The following is a 26,744-nucleotide window of genomic DNA, read 5'->3' as shown; positions in this document are numbered from 1 at the left end:
TTGGCAATGTTACGAAGATGAAAAAAGGCTGTTCTTGAGGTTTGTTTTAGATGGGCGTTAAAGGATATATCCTGATCAAAAATAACTCCTAGATTTCTGACAGTAGTGCTGGAGGCCAGGGCAATACCATCCAGGGTAGCTATATCTTTAGATAATGAAGTTCGGAGGTGTTTGGGGCCCAGCACAATAACTTCAGTTTTGTTTGAGTTTAACATCAGAAAATTGTAGGTCATCCAGTGTTACTGAGTTTTCATGTTTAAGTCTATATTTTGCTAATTTCATTAGTGTTTGCATTCATACAGTAATTAAAAACATTAAAACTGTAATAAGTAAGAGTTTAAAAAGGGATGTTGGATTTAAAATTGTACTAAAATATTTTACCTTAAAAATATTTTTTGTTTAAATTTGTTGTTCTTTATTACAAATGTAATTTTTTATGTTGAGGTCAAAGGTCAAATGACCAGAGTTTAGCGAAGGCCTCACCTGTGGCATTGTGGGTTAGAGGAATACAGAGAGAGAGCCAACGTGGCTGCAGAGAAAAAATGTACGGCCTCAAACAAAGATTTTGCACGGTCCAAGAGGCGCGCACGGTAATTGTGCTTTTTGTATTTCAGCCTTGTCATATTTGTGTTTAATATTTGTTGTAATTTCTTTGCATTTAATGCACTTTCTGTACTGTTGTGATGCTAACATTGTGGGGCCCGTCTACTTAAGGAAACGTGCTAAAGAGACTGTAAAATGACTGAAAGAAATATATTTGACTATTGATGTTTAAAAGATTGTATTTTATGTGTTTATTTTTCTTGTAGTTTTCACAGTATCTTACGACGAAATGGTGGAAGTAAATGATCAAAGGACATCTGTATGATGCCTTATTTAATTGGACCAGTGTAATTACATTCAGGATTTTATATCTTTAATGCATGCTTGAAGTTTAGCTAACTGACTGGTTTCGTCTGGCTTGATTGACAAGTATAACTGGGTGTCATCCGCATAACAGTGAAAGTTAATTGAGTGTTTTTCCTGCCTAGAGGAAGCATATATAAGGAGAATAGAATTTGTCCGAGCACTGAGCCTTGTGGAACGCCATGGCTAACTTTAGCGTACTTGGAGGATTTATCATTAACATTAACAAATTGAGATCAATCAGAGAAATAGGACTTAAACCAGCTTAGTGTGATTCCTTTAATGCCAACTAAATGTTCCAATCTCTGTAACAGGATGGTATGGTCAATAGTGTCGAATGCAGCACTAAGATCTAATAAGACAAGTATGGAGACAAAACCTTTGTCGCCAGCAGTTAGAAGGTCGTTAGTCATTTTCACCAGTGCCATCTCTGTGTTATGATGCATTCTAAATCCTGACTGCAAGTCCTCAAACAAACTATTGCTATGTAGAAAATCACGTAACTGATTAGCGACTACCTTCTCAAGGATTTTGGAGAGAAAGGGAAAGTTAGATATAGGTCTATAGTTGGCTAAGACTTCAGGATCGAGGGTGTGTTTTATCACAGCTACTTTAAATGACTGCGGTACATAACCTGTAATAAAGACATTGATCATATCTAGTAATGAAGTGTTAACCATGGGTAACGCTTCTTTAAGTAGCCTCGTTGGGATGGGGTCTAAGAGACAGGTAGATGGCTTAGCTGAAGAGACTTTTACCATTAATTGTTGAAGGTCTGTAGGAAATAAGCAGTATAAGTATATGTCAGGTCTTGTCGTTCTTTCTAGTAGTCCTGTGTTTAAAGGTGAAACGTTGGAAGTTGAGGGCAAAAGGTGATGAATTTTATCTCTAATCGTTTTAACCCTTTAGGCGCCGGGTATTATTTTTAAAAATACTAGATTTTGACACCTAAATTTCAGAAGGCTCTGGCTTGAAAGTGGTTTGAGATAGAGACAAAGTGTAAATGAGACAAATATTGAGAATGACCTAACGTTTATCTCGGGAGTAAATTTTCCCATCTAATTTGCATATTATGACGTCATATGGCGGCGGCCATATTGGATTATGTAATTTCCATGAAATACCTGATATTTTAGAAGAGAGTTTAACTTATTTCATCAGATTTACCGCCCTCCATCCATTTGTTATGTTGTTTGTAGAACTATTACTACACCACAAAACTCATGTTAACAGTAGGCGTTATTTAGTTTTTTTTTTTTGTTTTTTTTTTTTACCCACCACCTCATTGCTATTGGAGGACACTTTTTCTTTTCTTTTTTCTTCTCTTCTTCATTATTATCATTATTATTATACAGTACAGAGACAATATGAACAATATTGAGACCCCCCCCCACCCAACCACAAAGCCTAACAAATGGACAGGAAAACTGTATATGGTAAAACCAACAGTTCAAAATTATGACTACTGTGCCATATAGTAGCATATACATGTAAACAGAAAGCTGTTCATGTGCAGCCTGGACGTGGAGTGGTGTGTGTCTCCTCTCTGCTCTGACGGCAGGCTGTGACTGCTGCGCGAGGCTACTGAGACACTGACCGCCTGTGAGGGCTTTTGGACGGGGGAGGGGCTCACGGCAGCACCCGCTCCTCGTATAACTTTTTCTCGGAGAAAACAGCAGTTTGATTCAGTACCGCGTCCTGTCCCTAATTATTTTGTGCTAGAGTGAAGAAACATTTACATTTACACCCCGCTCTGTAAGCCAGGGCAAGAACGGCGCTGCATACGTGATTCAATGCAGGCTGGACGCGGAGTGCTGTGTGTCTCCTCTCTGCTCGCTGCGCGAGGCTACTGAGAGACTGACCGCCTGTGAGTGCTTTTGGACGGGGGAGGGGCTCACGGCAGCACCCGCTCCTCGTTGAACACATAACTGCTGAGTGAAACGTGCTTTCACGAGTCTCCAAACACCACAAACGTCTCCAATAACACCAGAAAAGTCGCTAGTCGCTTTTGACAAAAAAAGTCACGTTTGGATGGGATTTTCTCGAACATTTTGCATTGAAGCATGACCATAGACTGTACTCAGTACACCAACTTCACGTATAGAGCTCCCAAAATACAGAGTTGGCTTCTCAGGGGGTGTATCACTGAGTGGGGAGAAACTGTTAGAAAGGCGAAGATGTTGGTGGTTAGCCATAGGCTCCAGTTTAGAGCAACCGCCGCCATGTGCGCTCCCTGGTTTAGAGCTAGCGATACGCTTCCTTCGGACAGTCACCCACTCGCCCGGCTGCTCGGGGCCTGCCGGGGGACTGCTAACAGATGCTACAGTATGTTGGTCCACACTAGGGCTTTGACGTCGAACTTCGATATTCGAATATAATTCGAATATTAAAAAAAATATTGATATTCGAACGAATATTAGGCAGCCCTTAATATTCAAATTTCGAACCTGTTATGGGCATTATTTTTTTGTAAATGTGTTTGCTTGTAAACCTTGTTTTCAATTCAGATTCCGAGGCTTTTTCACGCATTTCACAATGTAATTTCACATCGCGGCGACGCACGTCGCTCGGCCGTGGCTTGGTAGCGCATTTCCCCCGACTCATTTCCTGGTTGTCTTTCTCCATAAACAACGTAAAATCAAGGAGAGGGTTAACTTTTCCTGCTACAGATTTCCCACCGTGGTCAGAAAGAACAGAGGAGACACTTTGTTTCTCTCACTAAGACTATAGAGTCGCTACTCGCTCTGAAGCTGTCACCGTCACTCTCTCACAACACACACTCCCCAGACACACACACACACACCCATACACACGCGGCTCGACGCACACACCAGTGCAAAAGTATGAACATCAGACCACTTACGTAGGCTACGGTGAAATATCCGACCTTCCTGTTGAAAGCATATTGTTTCTGTTTAATCCAGGGTCTGACTTTTAATTTAAAAAAACAAAACAGTGGTGGCAGTGTGTTTTTCTTCTAACAACATCATTGCACGCCTACTGACTGATACACTGCCCTCTGGTGGACAGAACATATAATAAGTTTGATACCAATATAAGCCTTACTGAAGGCATTTAATGGTCAAAATATTATTAATAAATATTCAAATATATTCGAATATATTCGAATATTAATATTCATAAACAAAGAACTTCGAATATGATTTTTGGGCAAAAGTCAAAGCCCTAGTCCACACCAGCTATGGAACGCTGGCTAGCTACAGAAGCATACGATTACTAAGCCTTGCCTCCAGAGCAGTGAATATACTACATTTATTACATATATCATTATCACTAAAGGAGGCAGAGGAATAGCTAAACATCTGAAACACAGAGCAAGAGAGAGCAGGAGAGGGAGAGGAATTAGCCATTGCTAATGGATAAACTAAAGTAGCTAACAGCGTTTTAACAATTGTGAGATCAGCGAGGCAGTCGTTGTAAGAGAAGAGAACTATAAGTGTTTGAGTATAACTAGCGTAGTTTAAATGCAAACCAGGCACTTAGCCGCTAAATTAAACAATAAAGCAGAGTTGAGTAAGTTTTTGCTGGAGCAGCAAAGTAGCGTCCGTGAGACAGGAGCACCGGAAATGAGACAACACGCTTACCGTAAACATCAGCACGTCAGCCACCTCATCACAGACATTCCATTACAAGAATATATGTAAAATCACATGCACATGCAATACACTTATCTACGCCAGCAAACAAACAAATGCATGTAACACACACATGTACATTTCCCATAAACAAGAGATCAAACAGTCACACTCAGTAACTATCACATTATAAATACCCCACAATCTAAAACCTTTTTGCACAGCAAAAAACATTCTTTATAGAAAAACAATTATAAAACACAATAGGAATATTTTTTAAAGAGTGTAAGAATCATACAAGACTTATACAGTTACTTTCCAGTATTTAATCTTCCATCTTTTTTTTAAAAGATGATTTATCTTTAAACAACCGGGTATTCAAGGGGTAACTTATTCCAGTTTTTTATGGCTCTATACATATCTTCTTTTCAATGAGCAAGTCCTTTGGCTCGGTACAACAATATGACCATTACTAGCAAACACAAAAAGGTCCTTTTGTCAACTGTATGCTCATCAGTCAAAAAAGGGACTGTAAGTAAAGAGGAGTATGAGCCTCTTTGCTTTTGGGTAGTTTAATCTATATATATATATATATATATCTCATGAACCATACGTTTGAAAAGTTAAACACTGCAATTCATATGATTTACACGGGGGTTTTTTTCTGTGCGCACCACATTGACTGCTGCTGTATAAGAACGTGGCTGGCCACGAAGGGAGGTGGATGGGTGGATGGCTGGGCGTTAACACACAGGACTTTCACACTCAGGACTTTTAAGCCAGGGAGCGGAGTTCACTTCCCAGAGAAAACAAAAGACTTTCACCCAGGAAATGCGTGTTTCTTGGGAGTGTTTTAATACAAACCACGATTTTTTTCCTAAACTTAACTAGTCGTTTCGGTGCCTAGACTTAACTTTTGTCACCGCATATCACTCACTTTTTCTTGCCTAAACATAACCGTAATCTCTACCGAAATGACCGACAGCTCGCGGTGCTCTGTACCCAGCGCACAGTCACCTCTTCTCGGGTAACTGAACCACCAACTACAGCTGACCTGAAGGAGCACCATGTGGACCACCATGTGGACCACCATGCGGACCACCATGCGGACCACCATGCGGACCACCATACGGACCACCATGCGGAGCACCGTAGCCGGTGTCGCAGAGCTCTGTAGCGGGTTAAAACATCTACTAACTGCCGCTGATCGAGTGAGCTGTGACGGAGGTCTGTAGCCGGCGGCAGGAAGCTCTGTAGTGGCTAAAACAACTAGCTACTGCTGCTCGGCTTCAGGTCAGGTGACCAGCCGGCAGTCTCCTAGTTTTCATATGACGTTTTAGTGTGCATAACTTTTCGTACGATATCATACGAACCCGTTCGTGAGAATGCGTTGATCTATAACATAACGAGAAATGTATAACAAGAATTTATAACAAATATCATATATATACAAGAGTCTGGTGCAAGGTCGAAGCTCGCCTGGGCATTGTTCCGTCTTTTTTCATTTGGGGAAACTGTACATTTATTCCAGGCAGAAGTGACCCTGAAGCATTAGTTACACAACAGTCACTTAATAAAGCCCTTCTGTCCTGTCCTAAGCAGGCTGTCTTTGACCAGCTTCCAGGCCATGGCCAAATATTGTATTTGAATCAATTGATTTTGGGCAAAGCAAAGGAATCCTCAGTAAAGCTTGTTGTGGTTGATATGTCATGTTGCCCAATATCAGACTATCAATAGGTTGAAAATGGATAATGTGCATGTGTGTCACCCCTTACTTCGATCTATTGAAAATAAACCACAAGGACACTTGTGTAAAATGTGGCTCAGAGGATGGGACAGAGGTGGTAGTGCCAGGAAATACTAATTGTCTGGCTAAAAATAATACAGCCTTATCCGGTATTGTTTCTTTAATGTTACCTCTCTGTCCATGTCTTTGCACCTCGGCTCTCTTTCCTGATGATATGAAATAATCAAAATCTAACATAAAATTGATCAGGCTTTGTATTTCACCAGTGAGGAGTGGTGGTGACTCAGTTAAGTCAGTTCAGAGATTAGTTTGAACACCTCTGTTTCAGTCAGCAAAATAGATGATTGCTGACTGAAAATAAGAAGTGGCTTTTGTCGAGTTCTGTCTGAAAGCAACAGCTCCAGTTCTAGATAACTGCACAGGATAAACTGGATGATGGATGGATGAATGAAATAAGAACATCCAGTGTACAATACTGATTTATAACATACAATTATCTTTAAAATGTACTCAAGTAGAGGACTTGAGTCAATGTAAATATACTTAACATCACTGCTTTTAGTTCAACTTTCAGCACAACACTGACATAAATACCAGTCAACGAAGTGTGTGTGTGTGTGTGTGTGTGTGTGTGTGTGTGTGTGTGTGTGTGTGTGTATGTGTGTGTGTGTGTGTGTGTGTGTGTGTGTGACACACCATACCTGATTATTCATGCTGTTAAGACAGTGGCTGGGCTTGAGGTCTGCAGCAGCTGTTATTTGTGTGTCTCAGAACAAAGTAATGATGACAGTTTGGCTGATATTCATGAACTCACTGTATTGAATGTCTGCCTGACGTGACTCACTCACACTGACTAGACATAACTCATGAAATCATCACACACTACTCCTGAAAGGTGAATGTTTCATATCAGACACATGGGCAAAGAAACACATGATATATAAACAATGTGCTGAAATGTGAAGCTCGCTTGTAAGAAGTAAAGTGAACACTGTCACATTTCTACATTATACAACTATTGTTGTATGGTGCATTCAACGATGACCTAGTCTCGCATTGCCAGACCTTCCTCCACAGCGCTGCAGAGGAAGGTCTCGCAAGTCAACACAGCATTCTGCAATGGGAGAAAAACGTGCTCTGGTTTATTGGCATTTCTTTAAACCAGTCACAATCGTCTTGGGTGGCGCTAAGCCAAAAATAGTCTCAGGAAGGAACTTGTTTTGGTGGAACGTGTACGTTCAAAGGTTATTTTAGTCGTGCAACAGAAATCTCAGATTGGACAGATAGTCTAGCTAGCTGTCTGGATTTACCCTGCAGAGATCTGAGGAGCAGTTAACCATAGTCCTCATAAATCCACCAGAGTTTAGAATTCCAACATGAAGAAAGCGTAAGGTAACGGACATCCAGCCAGAAAAAAGGACATCCGGCGGAATTTCCTGCGGCAACGGAGCATTCCCAGAAATGGAACGTGGTGGATATAGACTAAGGACGACCTAACGTTGGGGATTTAAGAGTTGGCTGCCAAAAATGCAGAATGGTATTCATGTTATCAACCCCTGAGGACAAACAATGATGGACGGATGGACAAAGGATGATCTGAATTTGGTTGGTTCTTGCATGAAAAAGGCTGCAGTTGAATGACCTAATCATGTTATCATGGATACACATTGCCAATTAAAGCCTTTAAAAGTGAACATACAGCTTTACTGTAACCTATGATGTTACCTTAGTGTTGTGACCTTTGCACGCCAAACATTAAACCAATGACCACTGGCCGAAACGCTGAATCACCACTGATCCCTTCTCACATCACCCTTCCCAGAGAGCGGATTGGTCTGTTCTGTTTGGATCTTTAACCTGGAAACATGACAGAGTGGATTGCCACTGACTCCAGATCTGCACATCATCTTTAGAAAGTTGTTAAACAGACATCCACAAATTAATCGGGTGCACTCCCACTTTTCTATTGTGTCAGTTTGCCGATCGACTGTGTGGAAACCAGCTGTTTTTCTTTATTCAATATCCAGACAACAGTAATTTGATGTTTGCTGTGGTGAATCTGGTGAAACCACGACAAACTTTCTCAAGGAATGCACCACAACTGCATAATCGCCTTTCTTGATTGTTCAGGAGACAAAACCTTCTTTTTTTTTTGGGGGGGGCATTTTTTAGGCCTTTTATTTATAGGACAACTGAAGACATGAAAGGGGAGAGAGAGAGAGAGAGAGAGAGAGAGAGAGAGAGAGAGAGAGAGAGGGGAATGACATGCAGCAAAGGGCTGCAGGTTGGAGTCGAACCTGTGGCCGTGTGTTGAGGAGTAAACTTCTGTACATGGGCACACGCTCTACCAGGTGAGCTACCCAGGCGCCCGAGACAAAACCTTCTTAGTCACGTCTTTGGACAAGAAAGCAAGCTTGGTGTTTCCAAGTGGTTCGTTACATCCACCAATTATTCTTTCTTCACAAATGGCCTCAGACCGGAACATCAACATATTAAATTCACAGAGATGATCCACTGCGTGGGAGACGTATTTTTGTATTTTACCATGGATTCTCTTCCTTGATCTAATGATTATCCTTTCCCAGGCTGGTGGTCTGCCAACACAAACTTGAGAGTTTGGTGTAATTCGTTGCTGATCTCTGGAACAACAAGAGAAAAACATCCTGTTGTAAAAGACAGAAACTTTTTTTTCTGCCCTTGTTTCAGTTTGTTGGCAGGAGATGCTGGTGTGTGGCAATCTTTTTCTGATGCTCATAACTTTTGAATGGAGTTTGGGCTGGAACATCCACAGTTAAAGCATGTAATGGAACACATTTCTGCTAGGAAGTCAATCAGATAGATATGATGATTGCCGACAGAAACCCAGGCCTTCAAACTGAACAAACAAATGAATATGATTGGACATTACTGGTCAGCTGATAGCCAAGTAGCTGATAACTGAGCCACTGATGGTGAAACATGAATGAATTTGCTGATGCAAGAGTGACTTCAGCGACTAACGCAGTGCTCTACCTGGAAAAACAAAAGAAAATCCAAGTACACAATGTTTACTATAATTACAAGGATCCTAATTACATCCATCAAGGAAGCTATGTTTTCATTTTGGTTTGTTGGTTTGTCTGTCTGTCAGCAGGATTACAGAAAAAGTACTGGCCCGATTTTCATGAAACTTGGTGGAAGGGTGTAGCATGGTCCAAGGAAGAACCCAAAACACTTTTGAGCAGATCCGAATCACTCACACATTAGGTTTCATTTTCGTTAACATTGGGAGATAGGGCATGGCCTTTGCGAAGGTCTTGGCTCCCTGAGTACCCTTCTACTGTAGTTGCATTTGGACTAACCTGATTGGAAGACTAGTTACCAAAACTCTGTTGAACTAAGATACTTCTAGGTGCATGTGGTGTTGTTCAAATGCATTGTGACTGGGCAGACTGAACACATAAATGCAACAAAGTCACATTTTCTCTAATGTCAGAAAATAGACTGTAGGAGCAAGATTAAGAAAAAGTCTGAGGAAATAAAGTAGGCCATAAAGAAGTTTGGAAGTCTACCCATCACACATTTTCTGTCAATGTCCATAGACCAGAATGTCAATAACTGAAGCTCACATGGGAGATCCAGCACATTTTGATATTTCTATGGCGTCTGTATTAATCTGGTGATTACCCTCATGAATACCTGCCAACACAAACCGCTGCAGCCAATGGACTCCGTCACTGACTCAAATCAAAACCACCTTTTCTCTTGGTCGCTGATCCCCAATGAAAGAAGAGGACAACTTGGTTTGACAGAGACTTACAAGTGATTAATACTGTGAGGTGTGCTTCTTTGTTCCGCTTTTGAACATTACTGTCAGTGAGCTAAAGCCTCTTCCCTGCCTAAACACGCTACCTTCGCCGTGTCTACCTGTGCTTGTCTGGGCAAACAGCAGGCGTTGAGACTGAGAGGAATACAGCGAAGGGTGAAATACTTTAGCACATCTTTTACACATAGCCGTGGGGGCCCATGCGCAGTACGAGTGACTCAACAAGAGAACCTGCATGAGTGGGCGATGTGGCTTTTTCTCTCTGTCTTTGATGGGAAGGAGAGGCTCCTGGTGGTACGCCCCTATCTGAAGGTTTCCCTGGCAACTTCCTGTAAAGATCCTGCAGGAATTGAGACGCCACGGAAGAGAAGAGAAGAAAAGAGCAGTCCTTTAAATGCTTTGACCTTTCCTTTGCCTTGACATAAGTTTTAGCTGTATAAAAGGCATTTGAGGTCACATAATCCTGTAATTCATTCTTAAGATGTTATCTTTCTGAATGTTGAATGATGTCAAAGAATTCAACAAATGTCTATAACATTTACGGATGTTGAAGTGAACCCAATGACTTTTTCCTGTGAAAAGTCACAAGATTATCTGATGGTAAAGATGAAGTAACTGAGAAAAGGTCTTCATATGGCACAAAGAGTTAGCAAGTCATGCTCTGCACAAAGGCAAAGCTGTGAAAAGAAAGATCTCCTATTGACCAACCCTAAGAACTGCAACCCGAAGTTTGAGTTGCCAAAGCATTACATTTACTGTGTGTATTTCAGTCTGTCAATGTCACTAATTGCAGGTGGAGTATATAGTTATTGTTAACTGCAAGCTGCCTAACCAGAAAACATGTCTTTTAATGTGGCCTTTGCACAGGCAAAGGTGTACTTTTCTCATATGAACTCTGGACAATGTCCTGACAAGTTTCCCTTTCTCACGTGTAGCACACAACAGGAGATTATCCATGTCAGATGCGTTCTCACTTACAGGAAATACGTTTGGTTTAGATGAGGGGATGGGCCTGGGTAGAGCGTGCAGGAGGCAGGACATGACACAGTGACTTAGCTGTTGAATTTGTCTAACCATTTTGACGACACACGAACAGAAGTTCCCTAATTGCACCGTCTCCACACACTCCCCATGCACACACACGTCGGCCCTGCTATTCTCTTCAAGAGATCGATGCACACACCATGCATGTGGTGGTCACATGTGTTGATATCAGATAGCTATCCAATTCTGCTACTGACATGCAGTTGCAAAGTGTAACATATCCCCATGCACATCTTTTGACCATCTTCAAAGCGTCTTTGTAGTTTGTAACATGGCACAAATATAGGCTTTAGGCAGCCAAAGCATTAGAGTGGAAAGAAGAACCAGTGTGGTGTGATCTCTGCTCCTTCAAGATGTCAGTTGAAGAAAAGCATCTTTTCATCTCTTTCCAGTGGCAGATCTTTAAACCTATAAGGGTGCTGAGATGACCATGCTTTGCAGAGACACTTTAAAGGTGCGATGTGCAGACTTTTTTAAATGTCAGTGAATCAAATTAATTGTGCAACCATGGTGTAATTACTGTAAATAAATGAAACCATGCTGGGGATGACAAGTAGCCTTTATCTCATACCTGCAGTATCATATTCATATATTCATATTCTCAAAATGAACAACACATTCCTTTATAAACCTTGTTGTTCAAACAGAATATGTGCTTCCTCATTATAATAAATTTATCTTCGGTTAAATGAAGAACAGAAGAGATTGTGAGATTGATTCAGCCATTTACCGATACTGCCAACGAGAGAGAATAGTCTTTTTTTATCGTAGGTCTTTTCACACTGACAAAACGGCGCCCTCTTATGTTTCTTTGTTGTTAAGCAATTGCTTTTTTTTTGTCTGGTACAGAGTTTCAACTGTGGTATAGAGGCCAGAAAGGGCTTAGTTAGCCTAATTATACTTTCACAATAAATATATATATATATATATATATATATATATATATATATATATAGCAGTTTGATGGTGATATATTGCAGTTGAAATGCTGAATGTCACACTTTCAGTACCACCATTGTTTCCGTTTCCTTGTCATTCAGTCAAGAGCTGTAATTCCCAGAGGATGAGGATTGTTTCCGGTGTGTGGTTCAGAGGAAAAAGTTCCCACCTTTGTGTAGTTGGGATTCACAGACCTCACTCTGCTTTAACTGCGCTGTAATGGTCTGTTTCACTCTTGTTCTCACATGTTGTCTTTAGTTTGGCTCAGAAAATAAATGGGCACTTCCTTCGACATAAAGTGGCACAGTGCTTTTTCCGGTGGTTTGGTCGGTAATCATTGCCTCTCAGTTTCTGAAGATTTGCTAAGCATCTTGTTTGAAAACCACTTACTGCATTGTTTGTTCAAACTCAGTTTTCAGTTTTCAATGAACTAAAGATGGGGAGCGAGCACAGAGCCAGAAGGAGTGGAAGCTAGAAGTGTGTGTGTGTGTTTGTCATATCATGTCAGAAAGGCTGAGTGAACAGTATGTTGCAGCAACTCGGAGTCTATGTGTTAACAGGTTTGCGCGTGTCAGCAATAGTGTGGAAGTGTTAGTGTAGAGGCTGTTCCTATATCATCCAGTCTATTATACAGTAGCTCTGCCTGTGTGTTTGTGTGTGTGTGTATTTTTTGAGAGCATGGAATAAGAACACACTAGCAAAAGAAAAAGAAAAAAACACAACCAGACTCACATCCTGAGTAATAACGACAACCACAGCCATAATTCAGTGTGCCGATGTGCTGCAATAGCAGCAATCGGCACAGTGACTATTATCCTATAACTATAACTATTGTCACATTTTTGTCCCACTACTAGTCACGGAGCGTTGCCAACATACACAAAATACATAAAAACGTGTAATGATCGGGGTGCTGTGCTACGACTTTTCTAAGAGATTTGCCGCATGGTTTTCACGAAATCTGCAAAAAAACGCAACGAAATTTCCCATAGACTTTAATGGGAAATCTTCGGGAAATCGCTTAACATTGCTCAAAACAACCCCTCTTTGGGGCCATACTGTATCGCCATACTTTAATATAGAAAAATAATTAAAAGTTTAAACCGAAGACAAGACTTTGTCCTTTATTGGGCTGAATGGGCATTCTGAAATCAACCATGGTTTCTACCAAATAACAGTTTATGTATCATCCAGTTTTCAGACCGTTTCAGATTTTCCAATGTGTGTGTATGGGGACAGAATGTTGAGAGCCAGAGGGGAGGACAGAGGGGGGAACTGCAGTACAATTCTCTGAAATTTTTCCAAACAAATTGCTCTCTCCCCTACAGTTTTCACTCTTCATACATCATGGTTGGTCAAAATGTAGGAAATTTTGTGCCGGCCATGTAATCATGGAATCCACCGGACTTGAACTTTTGGCTTTGTTCGTACCAACTGCCGATAGAAACAATGCAAAAAACTATCTGGAAAGACGCAGATGGTTCCCTGCAGGGGCGGATTGGCCATCGGGAATACCGGGAACAATCCCGAACGGCCGGTCCATTTCAGGCCGAACCGGCCGGTGGTCAATAAGTTTTTTTGGTTTTTTTTTCATACGCGACTGGCCTGGCCGGCCGTTCAGCTGTCAGCTTTCAGTCAGGTTTGGATTTGTATGAATGCAACAGAGACGGACGTTAAAAAATGGTGAAAAGAAGGAAAGAAGAGAAAGAAATGGGTGGGGCCGAAAAAAAAAGAATGAAAAAGAAAAAAAATTTGCCACAAGAGGCAGCTAAATGCGCCAAATTAACAGACCTTTTCCGTGAAAAGGGTGCTGTGGCAGGAGGTAACGTTACAGTCTGTAGCAGCAGGAGAGAGGAGGAGGAGCAGCAGGAGGAGGAGAGAGGAGGAGGAGGAGGAGGAGAGAGGAAGAGCAGGAAACAGACAGGTAGAGGGGCAGTGTGCAGGGCTGCGTAGGCAATCATATTAGGCATATCAATCAATCAGATATTTACATATAGGATAAAATGCCAATAGTTCCACATATTAGATAATAACTTGACTGAAGCACAGATTGAATTAGAAAATGTTTTATTCTTAGTCATATTTATAATTGATTTTCTTCTCATGCATATGTAGCTGCACAATCAGTAAGCAGAGGCAGGGTCCATCACAGGGGAAGCTGAGCCAGGGAGCCAAGCTGAGAAAGTAAGGACACACACACACACACACACACACACACACACACACACACACACACACACACACAAATCTCTATTTTATGGGACTGCATTGTAGTTTTTGAGTATATGAGTGTGAGTATTTGTAACTATTTTATCACTCCAACTGACTGTGCACATGACATGCTGGTAGTTAGCAGTATACTGTGACATACGTGTTCGAGATTAGGTTTTGCTGACCTGGTTGTGTTCAGTGCAGTGGTGACTTGCTTATACAACCTGAGGAGGCAGGTGTCATCCTAAAGTTTCTTGAAGGTCTTCAGCGTAATCTGATTCTCTTTATACCATAAAAACACTATTAGAATTAAAATAACTGCAAAAAATCCTTCTGCTCGTGCACCAAGGGCACTCGCGTAAAAGGCCTCTCCATCTTACAGTCCCAGTACGGCCCTGGTTCCCTGTTTGTTACCTGCTCTGTGTCGCATATATTTGACACCACAAACATAAAACCCATATCAATATGCATTGACTTTTTATGACGCCAGACTTTTATCTCTCTTGTGATGATCAGTGATGGGAATAACGGCGTTATAAATAACGGTGTTACTTTTTTTCAGTAACGAGTAATCTAATTGATTACTCTTCCCATCTTAATAACGCCATTATCGTTACTTCCCAAAAATGTGGCGCGTTACTATATTTGAAGCTGTTTTTTTCATCAGACCAACTAGATCTCTGAGTCTGAGCCGAGAGGCAAATACTTTTTTTTACTGTTGTTCCTTGGTTAGTGGGCAGTGCACAATGCAAGCGCATAAATGCTGACGATTGGCTGAGGTTGAGTAAAATGTCATGGTTAGCCAATCAGAGGTAGAGTTGGGCGGGTGTTCGAAAGCACGCATAGTCAGACACACAATGAACAACACAAGCGAGTCAGTCAACGAGAGAAAGACAGGTATGGCGTTATGAAATCAAGGAGAGGGTTAACTTTTCCTGCTACAGATTTTCCACCGTGGTCAGAAAGAACAGGGGAGACACTTTGTTTCTCTCACTATATGACTCTAGAGTCGGTATTCGCTCCAAAGCTAATCGCTGTCACTCTCTCACTTTTCCCTTGCTCTATCACCTACTCCCCACACTCACACACACACACACACACACGCCGGCTCGACGCACACACCAGCGCACAAGTATAAACAACTTACGTTATTTGCACTACAAAGAGTGTATATATTTGTTATTTATTTTTGGTATAGTGCTTAACAAGCATAATTTAATTTTGCCCAGTTGTGGCCTGTTGAGGTGTTGTGTTATTTGTATCGATCCACTATATAAACATAATATCTACATACATGGCATTTGATTGGAGGCTAGTCTCACTTTGTCCCACAGCAACATTAAAATAGTTTAGATTTGTGTACATTGTTTCTGTTAATAATGTATTGTATTAAGTGTCTATTTCATTATGATATTCAGATTTATCATAAATAATTGAACATGCACATGTATTTTAAGTTCCATTAAAGAGGGGTAGGTGGAGGTGGGGTCACATTTGAGCATTTAAAAATGTACTTGAAAGTAACACAATAGTTACTTTCTGAAGTAACTAGTTACTTTCATAATTTTATTAATTATTTTAAATGTTAAAATTTGTAACTGAATAACTAATTTAGTTACTTTTTGGAAGAAGTAACTGTAACTAATTACTTTTTTAAAGTAACTTGCCCAACATGATGATGGTGATGATAATATTTTTGCTGTTTGGACCTACGGTTTTTGAATTACAGAACAAACTTGAGAGGTATAATTATCATTAAATGGACATGTTTGATACATTAAAGATACTGTTTCCCCCTCCCTGCTCTACTCCCTCACTGCCAAAAATCACCATAGCGACAAGTTCTGACACACACACCTCCTATCATGGAGACTCTTTACTAGGCCGTGTTGTCCTCTCTTTGCAGGACATGTCAAACAGCAGAGTAAAGGTAGCTCAGATCAGCTGTTACTAATGATATTAACTATATACCTGTGGTGACAAAGGCCTTTAATCAACCATTGTATATTCTCTCTCTCACACACTTCGGTCGCAGACATGTAACCATGGAACGGTTACAGTCAATACAGAAATTTCTTGCGGTTGGGGTCTATTGCCAGGAGGGAGTCAGTCAGGGTTTTGGGGGGGTGGTTAGGAAAGTGGGGGGAATTTCTTCTTAACAAAGTCTCTAATCTGGAAAAAGCGAAAGAGGTGTGACTTCGGCAAATTATAAAGGGAAGAGAGCTCTGTGAGGGATGCAAATATGCCATCCTTGTATAGGTCCTTAACGCTGACGATGCCATTACTGTGCCAGGCCCTGAATGCCAAGTCTGAATTTGAAGGTGTAAAGACATGGTTTTTAAGCAGTGGGGTCAAGACGGAAGGGCCCTGTAAACCTAAGTTTTTCCCAACCTGACTCCAGATCTTAAGCGAGAGGGACACAATCGGCCAAGTGCCCACAGATGTTGAAGGCAGAGGGAGTTGGGACCAGAGGGACAACTGCAGCGGAAGGCGTGAGCTTGCCCTCTCAAATACCCAAACAGGAACAGTGAGGAAGAGTCGTCGCTCATCTAGTATAAGAGTTTTTTTTTAAAAAAAGGTTGGGTTTAGGAAAAGAACATTGGGAAAGGCTTTAGTAACACAAAAAAACGACAAAAACACAACGGTGACCAATGTCACACGCTTAGGAAAACAATAAACGGTTGGGTTTAGGAAAAGAACATTGGGGAAGACTTAAAAAAAAAAAAAAAAAAAGGGTTAATAAACGCCACACACAGGGCGCAATCCCGGTTCTCCTAGGTGAAAGTCCTGTGTTTTACCAATCTGCCACAGTCTTTTGAGGGCAGCCCTGTCTGGTGCCTCTCCGAAGTGAGAAAAGAGGTGACAACGTGTCGTTAGTTTGGACTGAGGCCATTGGAGATGAATATAATAATCTGACCCAGAGGATAAAATTGTCGCCCAGGCCAAACCTGTCCATTGCCTCATATAGGTACCCCCACTCGACCCTATCGAAGGCCTTTTTGGCATTGAGGGACACCACGATTTCTGGGGTATCATTGCTTGACGAGTGAATGATGTTAAGTAGTGTAACTAGTGTTGTGGGAAGACTGTTGGCCAGGCATGAACCCTGTCTGATCTTGCGAGATAATGTAGGGCATCACCCATTGAAGACGGAGTGCAAGAACCTTTGAGAGAATTTTGAGGTCCACATTGAGGAGTGAGATTGGTCTATAGCTGCTGAAAAGCAGGGGATCTAGGCCAGGTCGTTTAGCAAAAGCATGCAGAGTTTTGGCTGATTTGTTTAAGGAGTACGGTTTGTTCAACGATCTGTCCAGTATTGGATCTATCGCTTAATGTTTAATACTGCGACAGATATCATGACACCCTGCTGATCATCCTGTGCAAGAATGGTGTGTTGTGTAAGAAATGTGAGGACAGTAGCTGTCCAAAAAGGGCCTGTTTCTGTTCTCCTCCTGGTATTTCTTGAATGATTTAATACAAGAGGCAGTGTGGCACTTGGTGGACACTGCTTCACTTGGAAGCTCACTGTACATGTTTCTCATGTGAAAGTCTGTTTACCTCCCTAAGTACATTGTTAGAAAGGCACAACATTGTACATTTTTCGCCCTACATTTTTTTTTACCAAAATGTAGGAATATTTGTGCCAGTCGCAGACATGTAACCATGTTCACCGGATTTAAACTTTTGGCTCTGTTCGTATCGTTAGAAAGGACACAACATTCCCTACATTTTGATGTAAAATAAATGTATGAGAGTTAAAACTGTGGATGATATAGCAAAGTAAAAATAAATTAGCATCTGCTGCTCCTCACTCAGTTAGTTGGATCCCCACTCTGAGTCTGTACATTCTATCCAAAACAGACTAATGTAAAAATGTCAGAAGGGCTTTTTTTTAAAAGCCTCAAAAGGTTGAATATTTCAAAAATTATTAATGTGATTTGAAACGTGAATACTACCCTAACATTTTAAAGTTTGAATAGAGTTTCTCGAAAATTCTGAATAACCAAACACAAACTCCTCCTATCATGGAGACTATTTACTGTAGGCTGTGTTGTCCTCTCTTTTCAGGACATGTCAAACAGCAGATTTGCTGTTAGCCAGTGTTATTCGGATGTGCACCAAGTAGTAGGCACACTGTCAAAATTTCTGGAATTTTCTAGTTAAATGAAATACAAAGCATGAATACAAAACAGTTTTCATCTTAAGTATAAAGGTGCTTTAGATTAGACAAAACACATTAGTCCTAAAGCCCAGTTTACACCAAAGATTCTGGATGAGGCGAGTTGAAACTTGCAACTTCTTGCAACGTGTCGGTCTGCAGCGTTCTAAAACCTGCCAGTTCACACCAATGCTACGAGACGTACTTCCGTCCTAACTTCCGACTTCCAGGCTTTTTGTAGCTAAATATATCATTTGTTGCGTCTAAATATGAATGTGGGTAACGTTAGTGATAGTGAGATGCTTGCAACAGTTACATTTCGGCGAAAAACATTTTATTTCTCCGATTCATGGCTTTGTCCTATGCTCTTCCTCTCCATCCCTTTCTAGCTCGCTCCACCGTACATACTGTGCTTGCGGGCGCACGTTGAGCCTCCGTTAACAGGTTATAACAGAAATAAAATGGATTATGGGTCATTTATTGTAGCTGACCATACAAGATGACTTCTCTATTGGCTGTTGAAACAGGTGACGTCCCTTAGGTTCTAAAACCAGCCTCTGGAGACTCGACCAGCTGAGTCACAGCGATCAAATCTTTGGTCTGAACTGGGATATATGCAACACACCTCCTCTATCTTCATTCTAAAAAAACTTGGTCTCGCCAGATGTAATGGGTTTGCCATTTCTACAAACACAACAATTTGCACACTTGCACGATTAACCTCTTTGCAATCACCATTCCAAATAAAACAGCCTTTTTTTCACACTTCTTGGCAGAAGATAAGGAGCTTGTTGCTCCAAGGATGGCTATGGGCAGATCAGGTTCCCAACGCTTCCCAAAAGCCTCCGAGAAACAATGAAAGCTGCTTTTCCAATATGTGTAAACTTTACTGCATGACCAGAAGTGTGTTAAATTACTGAATATAGATCTACACAGAGGAAGTGAAACATCAGTAAAAAAGCTACTAGTAAAAAAGCTAGTGACTTTTCTAGCTTCTCTGAATAGTCTTAATAGTCTGTGTAACGTTTTCAACCAAAATCACGTATAGTCTTTGAACATTCGTCCCAGAGCTTATCTTTTAGTTCTACATTTAGATCAACTGCCCCTGGTGAACAGCGGTCACAAAGCGATCCTTCGGCTCTCTCTCTCTGATAGAAAGAGACAGGGGAAAAGTGTGTGTGTTTGTTTGTTGGTCTCTCTCTTTCCATGTGCCTGAGCGCGTGTCTCGCTGTGAGAAGCCAAGACAGCCAAAATCACCATGAACCTAGGTGTTTTATTTTGAAATGAGTTTTATTTGAGTTTAAGTTTCCAGCTGCACTGTGGTCTTCCTGATTGTGATTACCTGTCTGGCTTGACACATTCACTCGCGTCTCGCACAAGAAACAGAGGAGACGCGGGCCGATCTGAGATTGGATAACACGGGCGCCAAAATAAACGTGGCTATATACGACCCTAAAGTGTGAATTATACTGGCCGTTCCCAACCTGGCGTGTGCAAATGTGACGTCATGGCATCGCTGTAACTATTTATACCCGCGCTGGTGGGCGCGACACTAGTTGCAGTCTTCTCCTGAACAGAGGTGGCGCTACAGACTTTACTATTTCTACGGACTAGAAGAAGAAGAAAAAGGTAAACAACAGCAGAACTGGCAGCAGCATTGCCGTCAATGCTTCAATTTGATTCGATGACCTACTTCGTCAGATCAAACTTTTCATTCACCATAAAAGAACTCATCTTAACCCAGTAAGTTTACAAGAGAGACTTGCAGTCACTCTGAGAGTTGTTGGTTGTTTCCGCTTTGTCGCGCGCCGCTGAAAAAGAAAAGAGTGGTGCGCGACCTCTGCGTGCGCGCTATAAATCCGGGGCGCGCCGGCAAGATCTATATCAGCTTGGCTGCGGCTACTGTAAAACACCTCTAACGTGCCCGTGTTTTCACTGTAAGTCCCGATGTGTTCAGCAGAGCTCTGTTATGTAGCATCTGATTTTTTTATAAATAAATAAAGGTAGACTGCAGAGCAAGCAACAGGATGAAAAAGTAATTATTGCCTCAAGAGAAGCACTCATTCAAGATTTCAAAGGGATTCATATACTTTCTGCCCCAAAAGTAAGGAAATTTGTGTTTTTGTTAGATTATTTCTTTGTTGTAACAATGCTTCTTGGCAATACATTTTACAGCAAAATCACCAGTGTTAAATTAACTCTAATTTAGTTGAGGAAAGTAGGAAAGTGTCTATATGCGTCCACTCTTTTCAGTGTTAAATTAACACTTTTTAATTTTTACATTCACCTGGAGTTGATTCAACCCTGTAACGAGTTGAAAATCAACACTGGCCAACACTGAGTAGTGTTAATATTACTCTACACTAGTGTCAGTGTTACAAATTCTAAACTAACAGACTACACACTTACACAGACTCCAATTTAGTAACACTCATAGGTGTAACAAAATGTACACTGAGGGTATAAAATGTAGTGGATAAATTTCACAAAATATAGTGTATTTAAAAGGCAGGTACACCACAAAAGCAATACATTTAACAGTTCAGCATGGAGTCACAAAATTACAGTATGGGATAATATACATTTGGTCTTCGGTGTCATTTGAAAATTGTCTATCATACGGTCTGTAGTTTATCATGTCATCTACACAGATCAGTGTGAAGACATTTGTTTTCTCCTCAATACTGAATGCATTTAAGTGATCATCAAAATACATCGTTGAGACTTTACAAGTTAGAAGATAAGCATCATCATCTTTAACAATTACAATGACAATCCTGGCATCTCATTTTCAACACCAGAACATACATCCCAGACTGATACTCTGTACCATAGCTTTTGACCCAGGAAGTTGTGGGAACAACAGAAGACAAATCAAAAGTTTCATTCAGCGCCTCACTGCCCTCCAAACTGCTGACCAAGAGTTCAGTAATGGGGCCGAATTGAAATCTTTTAAAATAAAAGTTCTCAAAATGAAAAGCCAACTGATTCTGATGTCTCTTTGCTAGTGTTTTGTAATGTTTTTAAAGTTTTTTACAGACTTTTTGAAAAAGTTGTGCTTGCCTTCAAACCTCATGCACCACATGTGTATTAGTGGCCCAATCTTCCTAATACACCGTGGGTAATGTATCATTGCTTTGGAATCAAATTTCGGTCTGGAAAGAGAAATTTAAAAAGCTTGTGATGATCAAAAATCAGATGTTTTAAATAGCAAGTCATACCATGGGTTACGATAGGTGAAAACACAATGTTCACAATTTGTATTAAGAGGAGCAGCAAGTTCCAACAGCTGCTTACTAAATCTCCAAACATCAATGGTGTGTTGCGCGAAAGGCACCACTGAACAGCACCACTGAACAGCATTAAGGCCAAGATTGTTGCTATCATCATCCAGTTTTAGCCCACTTGGCCTGTTTTTTCTCTGTGTAAATCCATAATTAAAGCTCATAATTCTCTCTGACAATGAACCTACGGATATCGAGTTCTTTATCAAGTACTGAAACACAAGCTTTAACTCATACTGAACCACTCCTTCCAGTAGATTGTGCATTATACGTATCTACTGCGTAGTTGTCTAAAGTATGGAACAGCTGTAGGGAAATGAGTGGACAGGTTCGTTTCACACCAAATGTTGAGGCCAAAGGATTTTGTTGAATGAAGGGCTTTAGAACGCAGAGTCAAACCTGGATGATCTTCACTGATTGCATCTCTCCCTTTTCAGTTAAACAAAATCGACAGCAGTACTTTGCACTGAATGATTCGACAAATCCAAAAAGGCCATGTATAGCCAAGTTGTCACCTGTAACCTGAAAAACGGAACCTTTCACAGGTGTGGTAAAAGGGCACCTGCATTCCTTCAGCCTCTAAAATCTTTAAATCATTGATAAGTGGCTTTAGAATTGGATCAAACCCATATTTCTTTAAGTCCTCTGAGTGAAAGAGTGCTACAAGATGTATGTTCATTAACACAGAATTAAGCTTTGGGGGAAAATTTCTCAAAATAAAATAAATACAGCCAAGTTTGTGCACTCCTTTTTTGAGCCTAATGGATTTAGTAGTCTCAAAATCATCCTAGTAGAGCTGTATCTGCAGAGCATTTTCTTGTTGTAAGAATAAACTGTGGTCCTAAAGAAGGAGCCATCATTTACATCTCTGTAAAAACCTTCCTGGTGTGGTTTAGCTTTTTGGAAACCATTACAAAACTCCCAGTTCCTAAACATAGATGAAAGAGACCCCATGATGGGTACATTTGTAATGTTTTTGAAGCTTTTTCTGACATTTTTGTCACTTTTTTCAACATTCTTTTATAAAAAAAAAATTAAAATGCTATAAAATTGAATAAAACACCCACATTCAATGAAAGTAGTGAACCGATAATTTATTTTACTTATTAAGAGTAATGGTTGTATGGAACCATCCACGTTATTTATTTTGACAATTTGGGTGAAAGAAAACCCTGTGGGGTCAAATTTGACCCGAGGACAACAGGAGGGTTAAAGTGGGGACCTTCTTCATAGAGCTGTTGGAGGGTTACTCTAACTTTACACTTAACCTAATTCTAAGCTTAGAATAAGTATTGTGTGATGCATTCCCTAAGGGGCTAGGGAATGCATCACATTATTGGCTTCTACTGAGCGCTGTGTGCACAGTAATGAGTAATCTTAAGGTGAACTGGAGAAATTCATACAAACCCAGCCGTGATAACTGTGTGTGTTCAGTGGTCTGCACATTCAGAATAATAGCAGTGTGTTTAAAAAAAGTGAATCATGCTCAAAATCCTTAGAATAGCTTTTAATTCCATAATATCAATGCATTGGGAACACTGCACATTCAATTCCAAATCAAAACATGACCAACATTGATCAAGTTTGTGTTATACCTTTACAGAAAGTGAAGAAAAAGGAATATTAGGCTGTTCAAAAAAATAGCAGTATTTGCATTTTTCTTTACAATCTCAAACATTTACTGTATAAACTGAAACATGTCTCAATGGTTTGCTTTACTTTGAATCACTGCACTAATATTTAGTTGCATATCCATTATTTCTGAGAACTGCTTCACATCTGTGTTGCATGGAGTCAACCAACTTCTGGCACCTGTGAACAGGTATTCCAGCCCAGGACCATTGAACTACATTCCACAATTCCTCTGCATTACTGGGTTTTGCCTCAGAAACAGCATTTTTGATGTCACCCCACAAGTTTTCTATAGGATTGAGGTCTGGGGATTGGGCATAACATCAATCTTGTTCATCTGGAACCAAGACTTTGTTCGCTTACTGGTGTGTTTTGAGTCATTGTCTTGTTGAAAGACCCATTTCAAAGGCATTTCCTCTTCAGCATAAGGCAACATGACCTCTTCAAGTATTTTGATGTATTGAAACTGATCCATGATCCCTGGTATGATAAATAGGGCCAATACCACGGTATGAGAAACATCCCCATAACATGATTTTTGCACCACAATGCTTTACTGTCTTCACAGTGTACTGTGGCTTGAATTCAGTGCATGGGGGTCGTCGGACAAACTGTCTGCGGCCCCTAGACCCAAAAAGAACAATTTAGCTCTCATCAGTCAGAAATGGGGCAACACTCTGTGGAGTGTTGCCCCATTTCTCCTTTGGCCAGTAAATGTGTCCTTTGGCAAATTTCAACCTATTCAGTACATCTTTTTTTCAGCAATGGGGGGGGGGGGGGCTTCTAGCTGATAGCTTTGCTTCACATAGCCTTCTTCTGATCTTAACAGTACTCACAGGTAACTTTAAGTCTTCTTTGATTTTCCTGGAGCTGATCATTGGTTGAGCCTTTGCTATTTTGGCTATTCTTCGATCCATTCGAATGGTAGTTGACCGTTTTTTCCCATGTCGTTCAGGCTTTAGATGCCATTTCAAGGCATTTGAAATCATTTTGGCTGAGCAGCCTATAATATTCTGCACTTCTTTATATGTTTTCCCCTCTCCAACCAACTTTTTAATCGAAGTCCACTGTTCCTCAGAGCAGTGTCTGGAACGACCCATTTTGCTGAATATTTCAGTGTGAAATGCACTATAACCAGCATGCACAACATTTGCTTCCTTCCTTCCTTAAATATGGGCCATAACTGACACCTGTTTCTTCACAGAATCAATCACCTCACTAATTGAACACAACACTGCTATTATTTTGAACATGCCCCTTTCAATTACAGATTTGGTAACACTTTACAATAAGGTACACAAAAAATAGGTAGTTACTGTTTTTGAAAGGGTAGTTACCCTTTTTCAGAAGGGTAGTTACTGTAACTACCCTTCTGAAAAAACAGTAACTACCCTTCTGAAAAACAGTAACTATCCTTCTGAAAAACAGTAACTATCCTTCTGAAAAACAGTAACTACCCTTCTGAAAAACAGTAACTACCCTTCTGAAAAAGGGTAACTACCCTTCTGAAAAACAGTAACTACCCTTTCAAAAACAGTAACTACCTATTTTTTTGTGTACCTTATTGTAAAGTGTTACCACAGATTCAATTACACAGAATGAGCAGCATGTATGTCATGACTGTTGGGTCTGTTGGTTTTCTATGACTCTACAACATTTACTAGTAAATTATTTGCCATGTTGGACTGCTATTATTTTTGAACACAACTGTAGTTAATTTGCCGAATGGTAGATTCTGTTTGACTGCAGCATTGGCAGCCATTATGGAACCATAATACCTGCTGCAACTCATCATTACTGTGTCATATATTCACGTTTAGGCAAAAGATTTAAAAGCTGATTGAGAAGCAACTATTATCTTTACACCTTAGCCATGGATCAGTCCTGTGAGGGCATTGTAAATTTTAGCACATACTGTATAATATTAAACTTTATAAATATAGAGAGAAAAATGGTGGCGAAGCTGAACGTGCCAGGTTCAGCCTCCAGTGTTGGTCGGGTTGTTCCATTTATTGGAAGTACAAATTCTACAACTTTTACTCAAAGCTCGTTGCACATCATTTCCACACCGTTCCTAGGAAACATGACGTTCAACCTGGAAACCGCAGCAAAACAATGGTCATAGATAAAACTAATGCTGAATTTGGGTGGTCCTCCTCAACTAAAGTCAGAACCACGCCAGAAAGTTACACTTGAACATCTACATACAGGGTTAATATGTTAAACACGTTACAAGTTGTGACATGTTGCTCCAACACAAAATGTAAAACTGGGAAACAACTCTACAGGTTAATGATTAGTTAGTCTCACATTGCCAGACCTTCCTCCACACTCCCTCTGGTTTATTGGCATTTCTTTAAACCAATCACAATCGTCCTGGGCGGTGCTAAGCGACGGACGGAGCAACGGTGCCTCTGCAAAATAGCCTTGGGAAGGAACTTGTTTTGGTGGAACATGTGTACGTTCAAAAGTAGTCGTGCAACAGAAAACTCAGATTGAACAGATAGTCTAGCTAGCTGTCTGGATTTACCCTGCAGAGATCTGAGGAGCAGTTAACCATAGTCCTCAGAAATCCACTGGAGTTTAGAATGCCAACACAAAGAAGAAGAAGGTAACGGACATCCGGCTGAAAATTTGGCACATCCGGTGGAACTTCCGGTGGCACCTGAACAATCCCGGAAATGAAATGTCGTTTATAAAGAATAATGATAAATATATTCTTTTACTGCAATTCTCTGTCATAATTTCATTTCATCCTAAATTAATTTGTGTAAATGACTGTCACAGCCAACATCTAGTGATCACAACATATCCTGGCTGGTTATTCTACTTTACATATGTACCACTTACTGACAAATACCTGAATGCACCATTAAACAAGTGACCAACATGAATTTTAGGATACCTAGGTCCTCAAAACGAACGATCTTCAACTATCTAGGGAGGGACATGTCTGCTTTTATTGAAAAAAGCGACAAAAACAAATAAACAATGGTCAAAAAAAGAGACAAAAAAAACGTCGAAAGAAGCGCCAAAAACCTCAGAAAAACACTCGAAAAAAACGACTAAAAAGCCACAATTTTCGGAAAAAAAATCTTTAAAAACACAAAAAGTCATAAAAAGGCGACAAAAACGTCCAAAAATGCAACAAAAACTTTGGATAAAGCCCTGTTTTGATCCCCCCTGTAAATTAGACCTGTCTTATTTTTGTTTTAAAGATTATCTTTTTGGGCTTTTCCGCCTTTAATTCGACAGGACAGCTAGGTGAGAAAGGGGGAAGACATGCAGGTCGGATTCGATCCCTGGACCTCTGCATCGAGGCATAAACCTCTCAGTACATGTGCGCCTGCTCTTCCCACTGAACCAACCTGGCCACATTAGACCTATTTCTTTGACACTGTTTACACTTGGTTTAAAAATG

At 40.5% G+C, this 26,744-nt stretch overlaps 2 long non-coding RNA genes across 2 annotated transcripts in view; one reads left to right on the top strand and one right to left on the bottom strand.

Annotated features, from left to right (window-relative positions):
• Nucleotides 1–26,744, top strand: part of LOC116036818 — a 397,754-nt gene that overhangs the window by 204,291 nt on the left and 166,719 nt on the right. The window lies entirely within an intron of this gene.
• On the bottom strand, nt 8,286–8,881 carry LOC118493716. Its single transcript, XR_004895673.1, has 2 exons — nt 8,630–8,881; nt 8,286–8,389 (listed from the first exon to the last, which is right to left on the bottom strand). It is a non-coding gene; the product is annotated as an uncharacterized LOC118493716 (long non-coding RNA).

Source organism: Sander lucioperca, chromosome 18 (genome assembly GCF_008315115.2).
Source record: "Sander lucioperca isolate FBNREF2018 chromosome 18, SLUC_FBN_1.2, whole genome shotgun sequence".
In the NCBI taxonomy this organism is placed as follows: Eukaryota; Metazoa; Chordata; class Actinopteri; order Perciformes; family Percidae; genus Sander; species Sander lucioperca.
The sequence above is the reverse complement of the archived record's forward strand: the minus strand, read 5'-3'. Positions and strand labels throughout refer to the sequence as shown.